Source organism: Pholcus phalangioides, unplaced genomic scaffold, assembly GCF_987345545.1.
Source record: "Pholcus phalangioides strain wild (caught in Gottingen) unplaced genomic scaffold, Ppha-v1.0 ptg000015l_1, whole genome shotgun sequence".
Lineage (NCBI taxonomy): Eukaryota > Metazoa > Arthropoda > Arachnida > Araneae > Pholcidae > Pholcus > Pholcus phalangioides.
The window spans coordinates 91,302,847-91,323,489 of NW_028301608.1; positions in this window are offsets into that span (position 1 = coordinate 91,302,847).

Here is a 20,643-nt window from a genome sequence, read left to right on the forward strand (position 1 = left end):
AACGGATTAACTTATTTTACATTGATCCCTATGGGAAAACCTATTTTGGTTTGTGAACATTTTGGTTTACGAACGGACGTCAGGAACGAATTAAGTTCGTAATTCGAGGGCTGACTGTGTATTAGGATTTCTTTTAATGCTGATTATAATGTCCGTCTTGGGCATCCACCAGTATAAACTAATTTGCCTTGTACGAGAAAACTGATTTTATCCATTGGAAAGTCATTTATGGAGAATGAGTGTTATCGAGTCTTTTCAGGTTATACCATTTTGCACATTTTTAATTTGTCATCGAAGTGAGCGAGTCGTGCGAGTAGAGAAAGCATGTGATTACAAGCGAAAAATTGTTTTATATAAAATAAATTCTTTTATCTCTCTGAACTAGCTTTTCCAATGTGTTAAGTATTTCGAAAAAATGGCATTTTTTCGAAACTTTATTTTGATTTATAGTGTATGAAACACATACACATACACGCGCGCGCTGCCGTTGTGGTGGTCGAGTGCTCATATTCGCGGAGTCACAAGAACCCGGGTTCGAACCCCACCGTCACCACAGTGGTGGACAGCTGAAGTTGGTTTTCTGTGGTTCCCAACTTCAAAGCGCGAATGCGAGCCGATCTCGCCCGTTGAAAAAAGTCTCTCCGCAGAGAGCAACAGGCCGACATCGATAAACTTATTAAATCATTACATTTCACCCATAATTAGAAAAACTGATGACTTGATCTGATATCAGCACACTACACATAACGCATTACACAGAAACCAAACTTTGGCATCAGGAGAGACAGGGCAACAACTTTCTAACTGTGTTTTGGTGCACCTGGGGACTGTATAAAAAGTGATTTTTATTTTATTTTAATAACTATACAACCCATTACAACATGAATGAATTATTAGGGTACTACACGTTCTTTGGAAACTTTTTCTAATTGGAAGTATGCCCCTGGATCAAGTCACCAGTCCTCTCCACCTGATTTTCCAACATATACGGGAAAACTGGCTGTATGAAGAGATACAGAATGTTTAAGAAAGCTATTCGTCCGGGTCTCTCGCATGCCGAATGCTGTACCACTAAGCTATGAGGGTCTCTCGCATGCTGAATGCTGTACCACTAAGCTATGAGGGTCTCTCGCATGCCGAATGCTGTACCACTAAGCTATGAGGGTCTCTCGCATGCCGAATGCTGTACCACTAAGCTATGAGGGTCTCTCGCATGCCGAATGCCGTACCACTAAGCTATGAGGGTCTCTCGCATGCCGAATGCCGTACCACTAAGCTATGAGGGTCTCTCGCATGCCGAATGCCGTACCACTAAGCTATGAGGGTCTCTCGCATGCCGAATGCCGTACCACTAAGCTATGAGGGTCTCTCGCATGCCGAATGCTGTACCACTAAGCTATGAGGGTCTCTCGCATGCCGAATGCTGTACCACTAAGCTATGAGGGTCTCTCGCATGCCGAATGCTGTACCACTAAGCTATGAAAGCAGAGGAACTTCCTTCCTCGGAGCGCATAATAGTGTGTATTGGTAAGAGGGTGTATAGAGTTTTACTGGTGAATTGTTGATCCTAGAAGCATACTCCCAGTTGGAAAAAGTATCTAATTAACTTGTAGTACTCGAATATATCATTCATGTTGCAAGGGGTTTTGAATAGTTATTAGAATAAAAACGCTAACATTTCATACGGACACACTGTACTCAAAAACCAAATTAGAAAGTTGTTGCCCTGTATCTCCTTATGCCAGAAAAAAAAATAGTTTTTGAGTCCAAAATTCGCTGAGATATTCGAATTAAAAAAACGGAGGAATGTTGGGAAAAAACGGCATTAAATGCGGGTAAAATGGTTATCCTGCATTTAATGTACTATATAACAACATGAATGACATATCTGACTGCTAGACGTCATTTGGATACATTTTCTATCTGGAACTGGAAGAATAAGCCTCTCGGGTCAATCGTTCCCCAGTAAAATGCCACACATACGCCCTGTTATCTATGCACCTTCTATATACCTTCCAAGGAAGGAATGTTTTTCTGCGTTCATAGCTTAGAGGTAGAGACACCCGGGTTCGAGTTCCCGTGAGGGTAGAGGAGAGTTTTCATTTCCTAAACACCCGTATCTCTTCATACAGCCAGTTTACTGCCGTATATAGTCTATTCTTAAAAGCTCTTTTGTTCTCTATCGTTAGGAATCAAAAAACACCATGTAACGACAAAAATTGAGTTGTTATATCCGTGTTCGTGGTGTTTTCATCTACATCAGTGTTTCCCATAGTTGGCGATGGAATGGTCCAAGGGGGCGATAGAACCTACTGATTTAACATAGGATCCTATGGGTTGGGGGAGGGGTGATGAGAGGAAAAAAGATTTTGAAAAAGGGGGTGATGGAACAAAAGGTTTGAGACTATGATCTACATTATAAGAAAGGTTCATAAACATTATTCTCTATATGGGATCAGTCCAGATCAGAAATTATTGTCCGTATAACCGAAATATCATCCGTTACAGTATTTTACGTTATAAATATTATAAGGATAGTTGAGCCTGAATCTTAAAGTTGTATAGTTTTGTGATTGTTTATTGTTATTTTGGAAGTGAAAAATTTTAATAATATGTGCGGCTGTTGTTACAACCGAGATGGTCATGTCGGTTGTAACAATAGCCGTATATTAGTATTAAAATTTTCCATTCCAAAATAACAATAAACAATCACAAAACTATACAACTTTAAGATTCAGGCTCAACTACCGTTATAATATTTATAACGTAAAATACTGCAACGGATGATATTTCCGCGTAGGAATTTTTAAAAAAGGTAGTGATGCTTCTGTAAATTTTCCGAAATCCTTATTAAAAAGGAGGTGGTACAAGATTCTCTTATACATTCTTAACGGGCTCATTTGTAATGTCTTATGCATCATATATTCTCTCATTGCCTTTAATACTTGGCAATAACCACCCTTTTCATGGTAACTTCTCGTTTTGATGATTTCCCATAGGTTAACTAAAGCCTCTTAGCCGCGTAAGAAACTGAAGCTACTCGACGTAATTACGACCGTTGTGTGTGTGCTTCCAGCTCTCTCTTTTTTCTTCTATCTTATATCATCTTGAATAAGCAACAAATATTTCAATTTCAAGCGAGACAAAGTACTCGTAAATTCAACTCAGAATCTCAAGAGCATAACTTACAATAAAACTTTCGAAAATTCTACTCTATAATACGAACTGCATTATTACAGTGTATTACGAAGTACACAACATAACGATTTAACGATTTCTTTTACATATAATTCGTGAAAAATATCGCTGAGAGTTAGCATAAATAGAATCTCTTTAAAATTCGAAAACTCATCGTGAGGTCTTGTAAGGGATTTATAAATCCTATTGCACAGTTCTAATGCAGTCAAGCCCGGACATAACGAAGTCTCACGAGAACGTGGAAATATTCGATACATACGATATTCATTATGCATATACAAAAACCACGACAGATAAAATGCCCATAAAAAAAATGGATGCCGAATATATATTTAAACTGTATGAAAAATACAGGAACCCAATGAGAGCAATGAAAAACTAATAATTTTTATAAAATATAAACATACTACTACTACTACTAAACCGAACATGCGTCTCGTACACATTCCCCTACGGAATTTCTAACGAATCGGCACATGCCGGAGAGAGAGAATGCGTGTTCTGAGTGTATGATTGGCCCTAACGTATTTATGTTGTCGAATTGTTCTTGTTTAATATAAATATACTGTAACATGAAAAAGATATTATGGTTGTCTCAAGTAAGTATGTGGGTAGCTTCTCGATTTAGTCCAATATTTTTTATGCATTTCCTTTTAAACGTGTCAATTGTGTTAGAATTCACGACCCCAGGGGGTAAGCTATTCCATATATTGACAACCTTATTAGAGAAAAACTCTCTGCGACATCACAACTTAGACTTGTCTCTTACAAATCGCTACTGGTGTGCCCCTGTAGAAGCAATTGACGCTGTTTTCTTGAAGAATCTCCCCCCCCCCCCCATCTCTCTTCCTTTTCTTGAAAGCTTCCACAAAACTGGACACAGGATAAAGAGGACCTAATCATTTTCTCTACTAAAAATGTAATTGGAAATTTTTATAATGCAACGAATACTCCAGTTACAGAAACTGTTGCATTCAACAAAGTGCAAAATTTTGTTATAGAATCAACATTGTGTATGCATACACAAAAAACACTCACTCACGCACGCGCGCACGCACTCACGAACACACACACACACTATAGATAAAACTGCAAATCTAAAATATGGTCTATGGTCCATACTGCAAATCATGGCAAGTTATTCCTGATACGTAAAAGTTGTCTACAGAATTTGATTCTCTAAAATATACAAAGCCCAATATTTAAATTTTTTAAGAAAAATGTGTCGCTATATTATGAAAATGTTTCTTCTGAATAATTCCATTTGAAACGCTATGATTTTGACATAATTATTCATTGATTTCAGCTAGCAATATTTTTTGCATGTCAGCTAATTACACATCAAGTATTCGATTGAATCGGACTCCGACCTAATCTTGAGGGACCGCAAACACCTTTTCTTTGGCAGGATAATATCAAATTAAATTGACTAATAATACAGCTATTGTAATATATTATTGTAAACCATAGATTGAGTGAATGTAGCCATGATTACTTGAAAATGTTCGCCACTCATGCGAACGAAACGTCGAAAGACAAAAACTGTACTTCACGTCGGCCAAAAAACCCGAATACTTTTAGATATAATTCTAATTTATACGATGGCCATGAAAGCCTTTTTCGTTTCATGTAGCCAGGATTTCAGCCAGTTTTCGGATCCATAATATCGTAGCTTTCAGTTACTTTTTTCTTTTTATCATTGATTATAAATGCCTTTTTAGTGCTTATTGTAGGCACTTTTAGTGGATTTTTGCCTACCTATTTTGACCATTTTTAGTGCCTACACTTCCGGGCTCTAGTTATAACACATTAGGTGAGATCAAGATCAAAAGTTTGAAAGAGATATTCAAATGTCTGAGAAGAGATGAAACAAAAACCACCCAAAGAACGAAGTTTTGCGGTCTAACCACAAAAACAGACTGTTATAAATAAGGGGAAAAACTTTTTTTCCGCGTGTATATTACTTTATCTTATTGAATATATATATTTTTTTAAATTTTATAATGCTAAAGTATCTATTGTCGTGAAGTTTTATTGAAATAAATCTCTACTAGTGTGACTGACCCCATTCGTCAACACAAACACACAAAGAAACCAACAAACGATTAGATAGAATTCTTTTTGTATAGTTGCTTCTAAATCCATTTCCTTTTATTCCGCCAATAGTTCCTTTCACACCATTTCCCAAAGGAAAATAAGAATGTTTATAAAATTCATTTCCCTTTTTCTTTTCAATACAAAATGAAAAAAAGAAAAACACAAAAAAAAAAAAAATAAATAAATAAAAAAAAAGAAGCAAGTTTAATGCATTTAAACATCGATTTGAACTGAAATTAAGAAGCAAATGCAAGATAGATTCAAAATTCCTTGGTGGAGAACAATCGTCATATTTGATGATTGTTATCTAAGATTTTAAATTGAAGAAGAAATTTATGATTTTAATTTTTTGAGAATATTCAGAGGACTCTTCTTATGGTTTATGCCAGGAGTCTTTAACCCATGGCCCGCGGGCCCAAATGTGGTCTTTCTTGCTTTTTGCTGTGGCCCAAAGACCATTTTTTAGAAAGTAGCTCTTTACATGGAGAAAAACTATTAAATTCCAAAAAAAAGAAATATCGTTAAAGAGCTCTGACCACTGGAATCTGTACCGCTGTATTTAAAATTGCGAAATACTTTCCATATTCGATAGTGATGATGTGCATTTGATTATATTAAAAGGGCAGATTCGGGAGGATCCTGAGCTATTACATACTTCGAGAGGCCAAATTCGTCATCCAAAAGGTATACATAATTTACAGAAATGCTAAAAAAAGCACCTTGACAGAAATAATTTTAGAATTATTGAAAAAAAAATTCATAAAATTGATGAAAACTCGAAATTAATTCGTCTTTCTCAAGGAGGAACCGCCCACATTGCTCCAAACTGCAATGTTTCTAATGATGGTAAGCCTAATAGGCATAAAATTACCATCAGTTCCCCCGACATTTTTGCGAAAAACAAGCTTTGGAAGTCACACAGCAAATATGACAAAATATAATAGGAATCAAAATATGAAATAAATGAGTTAAAAACACAAAAATATATATACACAAAGTGTGTTAAAAATTGAAAAATGAGAAAACTTGAATAAACCATACCAAGAGTAAGAATCTTTTTAAAGCATGCCGCCTGAATTGACTATTAGAAGTGTTTGGGTGAAATTTTGAAACGCTGAAAAGAAGATGGAAATCCGTTGCCACTCAAGATATTTAAAAATTTAGAATATGCTTCTAAATAATCTTTAGCATTATTGCAAGTTTTTTTAATTCTTGAAGAATTTAAAAAAAAATTAATTTAATAAATTTTTGCAGTTTGGAGCAATGTGGGGGGGGGGGGTTCCTCCTTGAGAACGACCTCCTCATTGATCCATATTTTTCCCTTTTACAATTTTTCAATAACTTCTCATCTTTTGCCTTTTCATAATATTTAATTTCGGGTTATGTGTATAAAGCAGCCTTTTGTGGCGCAATACTCTAACTTTTGAAATTTTTCATTGAAATCTGTATTTGAAAAAGTTTTCATTGAAAGCCGATTTTGTTAATTTTAATTTTTTCTTTGATGCATACTATATATATATATATATAAATAAATTCATTGTGAAGAGTAATTTCAGAATTGTTAAAAATAATAATTCACGGAAAAAAATGAGAATCTTTCAAAGAAATAATTTCATAACTATTGGAAACTTAAAATTTAGGAAAAAATAAGTTCAGAATTATATCGGGATATATTTAAGATTTAATATGAAGAATTAATAAACAAATTAATTAATTAATGAAAGGAAATTATTTGAAAATAAAAAAATTCAAATTTAATGAAATAAGTAAATTCACATAAAATTATTCATTAATTTAGGGAAGTTTGTTTAATAACCGAGAATACTGCGGTATATGACTTGGTCGGTTACTGCTTCCCATGGATGTCTTTGCTACTTGACTAAGACTTATTAATACACCTTATTTGGAGAAACATCAGGAGTTATTATATCTTCCTGTATAGGACTATTAAGCAACGCATAACAACAAAGACGAGCCGGCGTTGCAGAGAGACGATTTATACCCGTCTTGCATACCATAAGTATTACAGGACTTCTGTCCTGTGTACTCCAGGATCATCCACTATCTCGGTGAGACTTTACGAACCAACGGACTCTTCAAGAATGTACCTCAACAAAGCTATGACCACAGTGTCAAGGGACGCTGTTTAGAGCGCATGGACGTTAGAATGTTCATCTTCGGATGGAATCAAGAACTTTCAGAAGATTATGCTGTAGATTTTACAGATTTTGATTTTTAATTTCTCCCCCTTCGTATATTATGATACGTCCATTAATGAACATTGATTATAAGTGAATTTATATGTGCAATCTATATTTAATATTTTTATTTATTATTCTGAAGATATTTAATAAAATTTCCAGACAAACCCATCCTCCGGGAAAGCTTCGATATCTCAATGAGATGGGAAGAGGGGTGTGTTTGGTTTTCAAAGGTCAAAGGTATACGACTTGGTGGGCTCGCGGGGTTCATGGAAAGTTTAATTTGGCCCGCGGTGTCGGAAAGGTTGAAATGGTTTATATGGAACAGGATTTGAATTTTTTAAAGTATGGTAAAAATCTGGTTGACAGAATATTGCCAAAGTACGAAAATGGTCGTCAAAGTTGAAAACATTTTATGTAGTTTTATATTTCATAACGATTAACGAACAAGATTGTTCTATTAAATTTGAAATTTTTTGTGGATAAATTTCGAAACTTTTTACAGAAAAATAATTATAATATTATTGTTTTATAAAAATTTCTCGATCGACTTTCATTGAAAAATCTGGCAATGGCTTTTCTTATAATGCCGAAATTGAAAATAGAAGGTTCACTTTTTAAATTTGCGTTACGTTAGTCTTTTTTTTTAAATTTTGGTTGGTTGCAATATTTTTCATAATTAAAAGGTTTGCAAATTTTTTTACAGGCAGCAGCATAGTTGTGATCTTTTTCAGATTTTTAGGATTTTTTTCATTACGTTTCGGCTTTTAATTATGACCAAAATTGCATGCTCTTCAAAAATGATTCTGAAATATGCATTTGTCAGACAATCTAACAAACATAAAAATATTTTTGAATGTCATAAAAGCATGGATTTTTAAATGCGGAAAAGTCAAGATTTTTTTTTTCATGTAATTCTTAAAAAGAGAGAGAGTGAGAGTTTTCAACGACGATTTATTCAAGGTACTTTTAGAAATCGATTACGTAAACTGGCTCTCATAAGCTTTGCTGTTCGATACTGCTTTGTATACGAGCTAGATAAAACTATTATTCGCAACTTTCCAATTAATATAGAAGTACACTGTTTACTTCAATGATGACTAACTTATAATACAGGGACACAAATGAATCTCACGATTTGAGAAATTTTTATTTTCAGAACTAGTATTACACATTATACATAATCTGTTATACATAAAAATAAAGAAAAACAAGTGAAACACAGGAAAAACCAAGTGTTTTTTCAACATTGCTCACTAGATAGCAGCGCTTCCGTAAAACGCAGTGTTTGAAATGAAAAATGCTGACAATGGGAGAAAAAAGTCTTTGTATATTAGAATATGCAAGGTTTGTTTCCGCTACTTTTGTGCAGCGTGTTGTTAGATGTTAGAAATTTGTAGCTACACACACAAACGCACGCACGAGCGCGAGAATAGTCAATCAATTTCAGTCACTGCGTTCTACGGAAGCACTGCCATCTATCTTATTTTTACGTTTTGTTTTTCACTTCTTCATTTTAAAATTTTAACATACGACTAATCAAGTGAAATTTTCGCAGTTTTTAATCATGTAAATTTGATTTTATCATTTCAAAAAAAAAATTACCTCAATATTCTTTGCTCAATAATTTTCTCGAAAATGATCAGGGCTATAGAAATGGGTAGAAAAAGAACAGAAAAGACTAAAATAAATATTGTTTCCGAGAAGTGAATTTCTCTTAGCTCTTACAAAGTAAATGATGTCGATGATAATGTAATTTAGAACATTTGTGTGTGCTTGTGTTACGCAACTCTTGAAAAAAAGAAAAAAAACACACAACAAAATGCTGTACTTTATAGCCGGTGTAAATATCCGAATTCTTAGAATTGCGTAGCTAATGTAGTTACGTTAATGCTTTCTCAGAGATCATCCAAAAAAAATTCATATATATATATATATATATATATATATATATATATATATCAGAAGCAGTGTTTTAGTAGAAACGCGATACGAATTCATATTAAGAAACTCTAGTAGGTGAAGTGAAAAGTTCACATTTATACGTCAAGAGAACAAATAAAATTCTCCGAAATGGAAACTTTTTTCTTTTCCACTTTGGAAATTCCAAGTCGTTTCACTGCTATAAGAAGAAAATTCAAAAAAAAATTTTTTTTCAAAACTTTCCGTAATGCAATTTGAATATCGTTTTTTTTTGCTTTCTTGGAAAACGTACGGAACTTTTAAAAACTTTTCCGTGTTTTTTAGGTAAAATATTCATGGTAAAATAGACGAAATACGTAGGCGTGATAAATCAGAGATTCACAGAACTCTTTTAGGCCCTTTGGCTATGACTCTTTACAAAAATTTCAGTATTAGTAAGGATTCGAATGTGATGTTATAGTTATGTGAATCTGAATTGAATAAAATTTAAACAAAATAATTTTTTATTTATCATAAACAAAATAACATGATACATACAAGCATATATTATATTGATAAAAGAGTAATGATTAATATATTCATAAAAAAGTAATGATTAATGTATTGATAAAAGAGTAATGATTAATGTATTGATAAAAGAGTAATGATTAATGTATTGATAAAAGAGTAATGATTAATGTATTGATAAAAGAGTAATGATTAATGTATTGATAAAAGAGTAATGATTAATGTATTGATAAAAGAGTAATGATTAATGTATTGATAAAAGAGTAATGATTAATGTATTGATAAAAGAGTAATGATTAATAAGAGTAATATACAGGGTGATTATAAAAAACTATCCCGACATATGGGCCCCTAACTATCATACCATTCACAGAAACTGAATGAAATTTTGGCATAAGGTATTTTGATGTATGCGCTCAAGAATGATATGGAAAACAACAGTGTCACTCTAACAGTTACGGTTACAGTGAGAAAATTTCGAAAATATCAAATGGCAACACCAAGTTTTTTGTATTGGAATGTGATCTCCATTGTGAAAAACCCTAAATAGCGTTCGAACGGCAACTGTAGCATGAAAATCACCGGCGGTAGATAGGCTAAAAGTGAGGACAACCAATAAGGACAGAGAAGCAGCATAAAATAAAGCATTTTATTGTGTTTCACAAATTTTCCACATGACCTTGTGGAGGACTAATCAGGCTGGGATCTAAGAAACGGTGTGACGAATGAAACGAACATTAATGCTCAGGTGCACGGCAAAGTCCTTTTTACTTTTTCCTTGCCTAGCTCCGGGGATTTTCGTGCTACAGGTGCCATTCCAACGCTATTTAGTGTTTTTCAGTATGGAGATCGCATTACAATACAAAAAACTTGGTGTTGCCGTTTGATATTTTCGAAATTTTCTCACTGTAACCGTAACTGTTAGAGTGACACTGTTGTTTTCCATATCATTCTTGAGCGCATACCTCAAAATACCTTATGCCAAAATTTCATTCAGTTTCTGTGAATGGTATGATAGTTAGGGGGCCCATATGTCGGGATAGTTTTTTTTATAACCACCCCGTATATGTGTGTGCATATACATAAAAAATTTCCCTCTACGAGTTTTAGGAGTGAAAATACAGTGTGTGTCAAACTAAAAACAAAGTCTAAATTTTTATATGATCATTCTGTCTATCTAAAAGTCCAATTAGATAGCAAGTAGTTGCCCTGTCTCTTTTGAGGCCAACGGACAAAAAATTCACGTTTCTATAACTGACGCCGGACCAAAATCCAGATTCGATCGGGCACTCAAAGTTCTTGAAAGATTGGTCTTGAACTAGGTCGAAGATGTTTTGAAGACTTCGCTGCAAAACACCGGGGAGGATGAAGGATAAACAATCAAGAAGGGTGGTGCTTGTAGTAGACGAGGACGGTCATGTAGAATCATCCTACTCACATAGATGAATTAATTGGTATGAATTAACTGACTTACATCAGTTAATTGTTTTGATTCAATACTTTCCTTATTGAACATCCTCTTCCTATCGAAACCAACACTTTGTGACATACTGTATTTTCACTCTCAAAACGTACAGTGTAATTTTTGAACACATTTTCAGTATTTTTTATATTGGAATCATACATCTACGACAAACAGTTGATGGGATAAAAGCCGCATTAGCACTTACAGGACACCCTGTATATTTTGTCGGTTTTACGAAATGAAGATATATTTGGAAATACCATCTTTGGTCAGCTCTTGAAAATTTCAGGAATTCACGCTAATAAAACAAACGTATTTTGTGATATTTTCCCGTTTTTTATGCACATCATCCATCATCTATTGAACATGAATCCAACCATTAAGCTGTCAAATTTATTCCGTATTTCAAAAAAAAAAAAAAAAAGCTATCTTGAATTCTTTTTTTGTGAAAAAAGGAGTATTTTCGTTATCAGAAATATATCAGTTTCGCATCTCGATATGCCAGATTTTCCGAACAGTATATGAGGTGTTTCAGAGGATAAGATTCGATAGTTTTGATGGGGGAGGAAATATGGCCTATGTATTTTGTTCATCCTCTGATCCAAACTAGTATCGGTATAGTTACTAGTTTCTTATTTCGATAATTCTATCAAATCCATGGCGTTGAATCGACATTTTTCCAAAAATAAAAAGGGAAAAAATTTCGCATCGAGGGAAAAACGTTGAACCTAAAGTAACATCGTTGCCAATAGGCTGGAAATACGCTAGGAAATCGTTTTATAACCGCAGCTCAATGTATCTTAGTTACGTTGGTTGAATCTCGGGCCATTATATATATGAGGCCGTACCCTGAAGAACAATTCATACATATAACCAGTGCCCTATTTATGTTTTTTTCTAGTTCTTCTCTAAGTAATTTCTTTTATAACAGTTTTCTTTCCTCCCTTCAGACTTTTGCAAGATTTCTTCAAGATTGGCATCAATCCAATGAAGAAACATGGGGAAGGAAGAAAGAATGAATACAAAGAAAGTTCAGTAAGTGTGAAAATATAGCTTATATTATTCGCTGATCTGAAGGGAGGAGTGAAGACGTGGAGAAATGGAACATCTAGAATAAAGACGTTATAAGAAAAGAAATGTATCTACTATAAAGAACTTTAGAATGTAATAAATGTATGTGGGAAGGAAAAATCTTTTCAATTCTAAAAGTTATATAATTTATTCTCCAGTCTAGATATAATTTAAGAACCAGAACAATCTAGAAATAATTAAAAGCCATTGGTAATGAAGAACCAGTTACACAGTCGGCACCGCTTAAATGGCTATCAACTGCTCCAGCACATAATATCCGTCGCTGTGGTGATCACAGAGAGCAACAGGCCTACAACGACACAATTATTCAACTATTACACTTCACTCATAGTTAGAGAAGTAGATGGCAGATGGCAGCACGCTACGCATAGCAACCATTGCGCAGATAACAATCTACACTCTAGGTTCACCACACGTACACGCACATCATTCCAACTTGTCCCGATTCGTTAGGAATTCCGCAGAGAAATATGGACGAGGCGCATGTGTGGTTTAGTAGTAGTACAGTCGAATCCCGTTTCAGCGAAAATATCGTTTTAACGAACACTTTTCTCCTTCCTCAGATAAATTTACATAGGAACAATGCAAAAATCTGGAATTCATTTATAAGAAATTTCGTTATAATGAAGTGATTTCTCCGGTCTCTTAGAGTTTGTTATAACGGGATTCAACTGTAGTAGCACATAATATCAGATTAAGTGGGGGGGGGGGGAGAATTCAATTATCGGTTCACACCAAAGCTAAACTCGGTTATAACGATCTCGGTAATAATGACACCTCCACTATAACGACATTAAGTGGTGGTTGGAACTGAGAATAATGCTAATGAACCTTACTTATAACGTTAACGAAACACAACGGCCTCGGATATTAACACGTTTTTAACCATTTTTGTTTCGTTTATATAGTTTGTTCCCGAGAAATTCCTAGAATTAGTTCCGAACACGGAGGAAATGTTTATCCGTTGCTCTATTAATACGTAAAGATAAAAAAACCCATTTATTGCATGTTTTACGCTGGACTTATTCAGTGTTGAGTCTTCATCTATTCTATATAAGAATATTTGGTAGTGTACTCATAGAAGAAATTGATCTTTCTACAGGGTGATTCTAAATCAATTGCACGCATTTTAAGATTTGATATATGACTCTTAAACAAGCATCTTTTGTCAAAGAATATGTTGTCGAATTGCAATAGCAGAGGAGGTAGAGGGTGTTTTTAGAGAGTACACAATAGGACTTAGCCAAAAGCAAATATCATATTTTTCTGACGGAATCGCTGCAACAACTACAGTCAACCATTCATAGGTGCAGGGTATTGTAATGTGGAAGACCTTCTCATGGTGAACCTGGGTAACGCAAACATGACATTTCTCAATTTTTAGATGTCAAAGCTTTAACGAAAATTTTGATAGAATCGGAGAATATTGGCCACTCAAGCGCCTCCCTCCGGAAAAAGCGCGATTTATTGCATAAAATTTAGCAATAAAATTCTAGAAAAATTGTATGTCCAGATGAATATACCGTGCATCATCATGGCTGAAAAAAAATTGAATTTAGTGAATTATTTCTTCACAATAACAATTAACAAAATAAAATAATGAAAAGAAAGAAAAGAAAGATTTGCTGACATTTATGTTTTTAATGCAATTTGTGAGTACCAAAAATACAAGAAAAAAAGCACCCTTAAAATTTCCATAAAACGAATGGAGTATGAAGATTGGGGTATAATACCCTTTCATACGTACAGCATACGCCGTATGAAAGGGTTAATATAAAACGGGAGACTATAGTGGGTGTGACTTCGATTCTAAGCATCATATAAATCAAAACAAGGACTATTTTGAAATAACAAGAAATGGGGAATTCATTAAAAAAAAAAAATGAAAACAAGAAAATCTATATTTTCATCCAAAATGACGTTTTAAACGCAGTCGGATATAAAGTTTTGCATGTGATACACGATGCATTATAATAAACAGTAAGTAGAATGAATTCCGGATTCATATGTGTGTGTGCCTTGGAATCCTCTTGCGCATTTTTTTTCCCCCTTGTACTTTCTTAGAGCACGAACTTCAAATACTTTCACGTTGATCGTGAAAAAGTCAAGTCGAAGGAGAAGCTTTAGAATTCAAGCGGTAATTCACATTTCCGTTTCTTTGTTCTCAAAGTTGTGAATAGAATCGAGTAAAAGCACGCAAAACACAGCTTACGGTGAGAAATGAAAAAAAAAGAAAAAAGATTTATTTATTTTTTTGTTTTCTTTATAAATCTGCTACGTACGAGGCCCACGTGTGTTATTTGACGTGGGAAAATGTGGAATACTTCACAGACGTCGTGAAAAAATCGTGGTTTTATTTTTTTCTCTCTCCTATGAATGAGTGATTTCATGCACGCGAATTCATTAGGAAAAAAAACACAGAAAAATAGTTACATGTAAAAATGATAAGTGCGTAATTTACGTAATTTCATTAATTTAGTTTTGGTTTACTTAGCCCGCTAAAAAACGCTACTATACTATATAAATACTCTACTATAACTCATTATTCTTCAATATGTGTGTGCAGTTGCGGACAGGAGGGAATGTCATTAATAATATGCGGGACAACAATGGATAAATAAATAGCGGAAATAATTTACCGATCGGCAAAAAATTAATGAAATGAAAAATGAAGTGAATGATGGAGAAATGCTGTCACTTCGTAATAAGTCGAGCTCCGATGACTCGAATATCTGTTTAAGTAGAAGTTTTCACTCAGCCCCGGAACTTTTTCCGTATTTTAGTGTTGAAATTTTACAAATACAAATACAACGCCACAACAGGCAAATTGCCCAACGAGGTGGCTGACTTAAGAACATCATGGATCCCCCCCGAGCCCCTACCTACTACTGCGACACCACACATGCACCCCCCCCCCGCTGAACCCCCCAACGAATCGGTACATGCGGGAATGTGCGTGTACGTGTAGTGCAACCTGACGTAAAGTTTGTTTCTGTGTAATGCTTGTTATGTGTAGTGCTGTCATCTGCCCCCAGTTTTACTAACTATGAGTGAAGTGTTATGGTTGAATGATTTACCGTTGTAGGACTGTTGCTCTCTGTGGCGAGACTTTTCAACTGGGAGATCGGCTCGCATTTGCGCCTTGAAGTTGGGAACCACAGAAAACCAACTTCAGCCGACCACCACTGTGGGGTTCGAACCCGGATCCTCGCATCACGAGTCCGGCACTATAACCACTCGACCACCACAGCGGCACCCTAACTCTTTTCCCTAATTCTATTTTCCCTATTTTCCCTAAACTCTTTTCTTTCTTCTTTAAGATTTAAAGGAAGAAAAAATTTTCAGAAATGATAGGAAAAATAATAATTATTTAGTAATAGAATTCAGCATTTCACAATAGACTTTAGCATTTCACAATAGACTTTAGCATTTCACAATAGACTTTAGCATTTCACAATAGACTTTAGCATTTCACAATAGACTTTAGCATTTCACAATAGACTTTAGCATTTCACAATAGACTTTAGCATTTCACAATAGACTTTAGCATTTGACAAGAGAGTTTAGCAATAGAACAAAATTCAGTAATAGAATTTATCACTTAGCAATAGAATCTAACCGATTTATTTGTCTGCTTGCAAAAAGTGAATGACTCTCACGAAAGAAGGACAAAAAAGAGAAATACAGTGGAACTTCGGTTCAAAAAATTTTGACTCGATTAACGAGCGACGATTCGCATTACGAACAAAAATTCTGCGCTTTGTTTATATATTGTCACGTTTTCGCAATTGAGCTGATGGTTTTTCGCTTTCGTCCACACACACAAGTACTGTGGTATTGCGGGTGACATTCTCCCATACAGTGTCCAGTCAGCGTGCCTTACTAGAAAAATGAACACGCGTGTGTACGGGCTCACTTACCAAACTAGGTGCAAGCTTTGGTGCTTACGATACCAAACTAGATGTCGCATTGTAACCACGCATATGAGCGCTTGAACTTTTCCTTTCTTTTTTTTTTATAAATTATTCTTGGCTAGAAGGTGACTGTAGACAAAATGATGGACCTCTGTTGCCTGTATATATATATATATATACACACACTGTAATAAAGTGCAATCAGTAAAATTTTTATTTACGAGAAAAATTCCAATTAATTTAATGTGCTAAAATTAGTTTGATTTACACAGATATTCGGCAGAATAAATAAGCAATAATCGACCTAACCGGATAGTCGGAAAAAGGGCCGAATAGGCCGAATACCGAATAGCAAGTGAATATCCGTCCCATCTCCAATGAATTGGGAGGACACGCTTCACGGACCGTCCTCGGACCAGCGATTGAAAAACACTATTACTACTACTAATACTTGATCGTACACGCACCTCGTACACATTCCTCCGCGGAATTTCCAACGAATCGGCGCATACCAGAACGTGTTGTATGTGTGTATGTATAAGCGTAGCCCTAACATTTATGTTGTCGGAGTTGCGCTTGTTTCATGTTCTACTGGTACTTGAGTTTTCATGGTTAAAGAACAACCAATGTATGAGTTATCAACAACATTTAGCATCATTAAGCGAGATGAAAACAGCACATTAGTTTTTCTTATTCGCGAACACTTGGTTGAAAGAGTGCAGTACCTGTAGTCAGTGAAAATCCACAACACACATAGACTGATTTGAACAAATGGTCCTCACTTATATATCAGCAGAATTCCATAAGTCAGAAAAGTCCCAAAAGAGCTGAGAATCATCTTTCTCTTGAAACTGAAGAGTCCACAACCTGTGAAACAGACGTCGTCTTCATTCAAAAGTTCTTCCATGAGCGTGACAGTTCTATGACTCGAACTATAAATTCTGGCGAGTGCCACACGCTTTCTTCGAGTGACACAACGTGCTCTTCTCATCCATTCACTAACCTCAGAGGTGTATATGATGATGCACACGTGCGAAATCAAAGTGACACTTATCTGAATCATCTGGGTAATCATATGGACGATGCTAGCCGTGTAGATGGTCGGATGTTTCATGTACACAGTCAGGTGGATGAAAAAAAATGAGAAATTTTTTGCCATGATGCATAGTAAGGATAATGAGAAGGAGTCAACAATATTTTGGGTGGCAGAGCGGACTTTCTTGTAGTCATCGACGATTCTGTGAATTCGCGTTATGTCTGACAGACAGACACTTTCAATCACGTCGCATATATCCTTTATTGTTTTGGAAATGTTGACGCAAGTAACGCATAAGAATATGTAGTAACTCAGCGGAAAAACGAAGTTAATCGTAACGAAAATTATGGTGTCAATACCAAATACTAACTCGATCATCCACGGATTCAGGTATTTTTCCCGCATCCCAAAAAACCACACCTTTTTCTTCTGCAGACATAAATGTACCCTTATGGACACCAGTACGCACTGTAATAGATGAATCCCTAAAACAAGGATTACCAAACCGTTCAGCACCGATGATCTAAGGATTCGTTTACCGGCTGCCACAGATGCATTTCTGAATTCATACAGTGCAGACGCTATACGTTTCGATCCGTATCGTGTTACGTGCCATAATATGAAGATTGAAAAATATTGAATTTCATAGGCGAGCTTCAACTCGGGTCTTCTCTTCTGCCATATGGAGAAAAGGCAATAGAGTAAAAGAATGTTGAAAATAAAAGAGAATGGGCTGAAAGTGCTCTTTGGAACATTTCTTCGTTCGTGTGGTCTTAGATTGATGCCACATCCGTACAATAAACCTAATATGTATCCAAATTGATAATCACTTCGCATCATGAAGCGTATCAAGCGACACGGGCGCATCAATCTAGGAAAAGCAATCGTCCTAGAAAAAAGATTTCAAATTGTCAGGGTTTGAAAACTATCTATTCGTACTATTTAAAAAAAAAACAGAGTAATGAAAAACATCACGTACGTAATTTGCTGTCATCTAAGTTTCACGGAGATGCAGCAACGACTGGCCATATTATCATATCGAATTTCCCGCACGATTGTCGTAAAACTTGAACAAAAAATGAAATTTTCTATAGCTTACAACGCATTATATAATCAGATGAAAAGAAAAGACATCGTTGTGGTTCTTCTCTTTTTGTATTTTAAAACCTGGAGACATTTTTCTTTTCAAAGTAAGAACTATTTTGTTAAAAGGCCATTGCAAAATCTGCATTCGGGAAGATGCATCACAAAATACAAAAGAAAGCACGGGAAATATCAATATATACCAGAAAGTTATTAGTTTTATTCTCCAGTACTATACAAACAGCACTGAACATCACAGAATGACCGAGACAGGCTATTAACAAGATTAATGAAAATGCTTTCAAATTAATGAAAAAAATTTCATCGAAAATGTTGTTTTCTTGTCGACGTATGTTCTTCGGTTTGTTTTCAACTTTCTAACAGATGAATGAATAAATGATACGCTTAGAAGAAATCAAATGCACATGTATATACGCACATACAATAGACAAATTTATTTATTTTGGATATTATTAATTTATTCTGAACAATTTATATTCAATATTTAAGAAAAAAAATCTTCGCAGAAATTAATTGGTGCTTTCGACTGATATAATCGATTGTTATATTGTTCCTGTTTTCATTACTGGGTAAAAGTATGTATGATGTTGGTGATATTAGAAGAAAGTAATTGAAAATTCAAACAAAAACTCAAGTACAGTCAACCGTCGTTTTACGAACTTGATTCGTTCCTGAAGTCCGTTCGTAACTCGGAACGATTTTGCTTATAAGAATCAATTTAAAATGCATTAATCCCTTCCTGGCACCCCAAAGTTTACTAGTGTGCATTTTTGCAGAAGTTATTGTGCATTACGTGAAACTATTGAAATAATAAGTGACTGAAAAAATAATAACAGTATGAAAGAGATGTAAAAAGAAAATAATGCTAGGGCCATGTCTGGTTTCATTAATATCACCTATAATAATAGTGTCAAAGCCCTCAAAGTCTCTGCCCGCAAAACGATTTAGCTACAATATCCTCCAAACAAAATTCTTCTTAATTCTGCATAATATTTGCCGCTAAGGTTTGAGAATGATAGCAAATACGATACGCAATTTGCAATATTTAATGTAGAATAATAAAATAATGTTTTGAGAAGTCATTGAGAGTGTTAGTTTTATATGAAAAATTATTGTAAAAAATATTTGCAAAAGTACTCTGAGAAAGTACGCTTCTTGAAGTTTGAAATGATCTACTGATCCATGGATCACAGAGTGGATAATAGGAGCTGTATTTGGGGGCGGGAACACATTACTGAAAAAAAAAATCAAATTCTTCAACTAACAACTCTCCTCTTGCGCAAGCACGCACGTCTCTTCTGAAACATCCTTTCCTCAAAATTAAATCCTTTTTGTGTGTTCTTAAACCGAATTATCTTTCGTTGTTTATAAATCGAATTGTTCGCGAACCGAGAAGTTCGTAAACCGAAGATTATCTGTACTATTGATAATATTGCTGCTATACAAAAAGACGAGATTTCGTACACAGTGTGATGAAGGAATCCAGACAATATTGCTTAATGTTCTTATTTCATGAAACCGAACTGAATTTTTATATCGTTTCGATGAATAATATGCATATTTTTAAGCATAATCAATCCAAAAATAATAAATAAATTTATTTATTTCGACGTTCCCAGATACCATTGTAAGTTTTCTTTTCCTGGTAACATGTTTTTCTTCCTTCCCCCCGTCCTGTCAATACTGCCAGTGGGCGGAGTCAGCTTTTTTTGTTTAAAGTCTGATAACAGAAGGGAAAAGAGAGGATCATTTTCATTTCTCTTTGAGGTAGTTATACGATTAAGCGTACAGCACAAATAACAGAAAACGGTAGTTTTTTTTCCTCTATCTTGTTTATTATTATTATTTTGTGTCCAGGGAAAATGTTTAGCATGCTCACACAATCCGAAAACAAATATTCTTGAAAATAAGTGGCAATTTCTAGAAGGTTTAGTGGTTTCCATCCACTGTGGCAGTTATAATGTGGACTAGGAAAATTTTAAAAACCTCTGAAAGGGTTAATCATAGAAATTTCTTCATATAAATGTATTCGTAAAGGAATTTAAAGGAAGCTAGAGTATGAGACGGAGCAATAAGTCAGCAATATCTACAGCTGTGGTTCCTAAT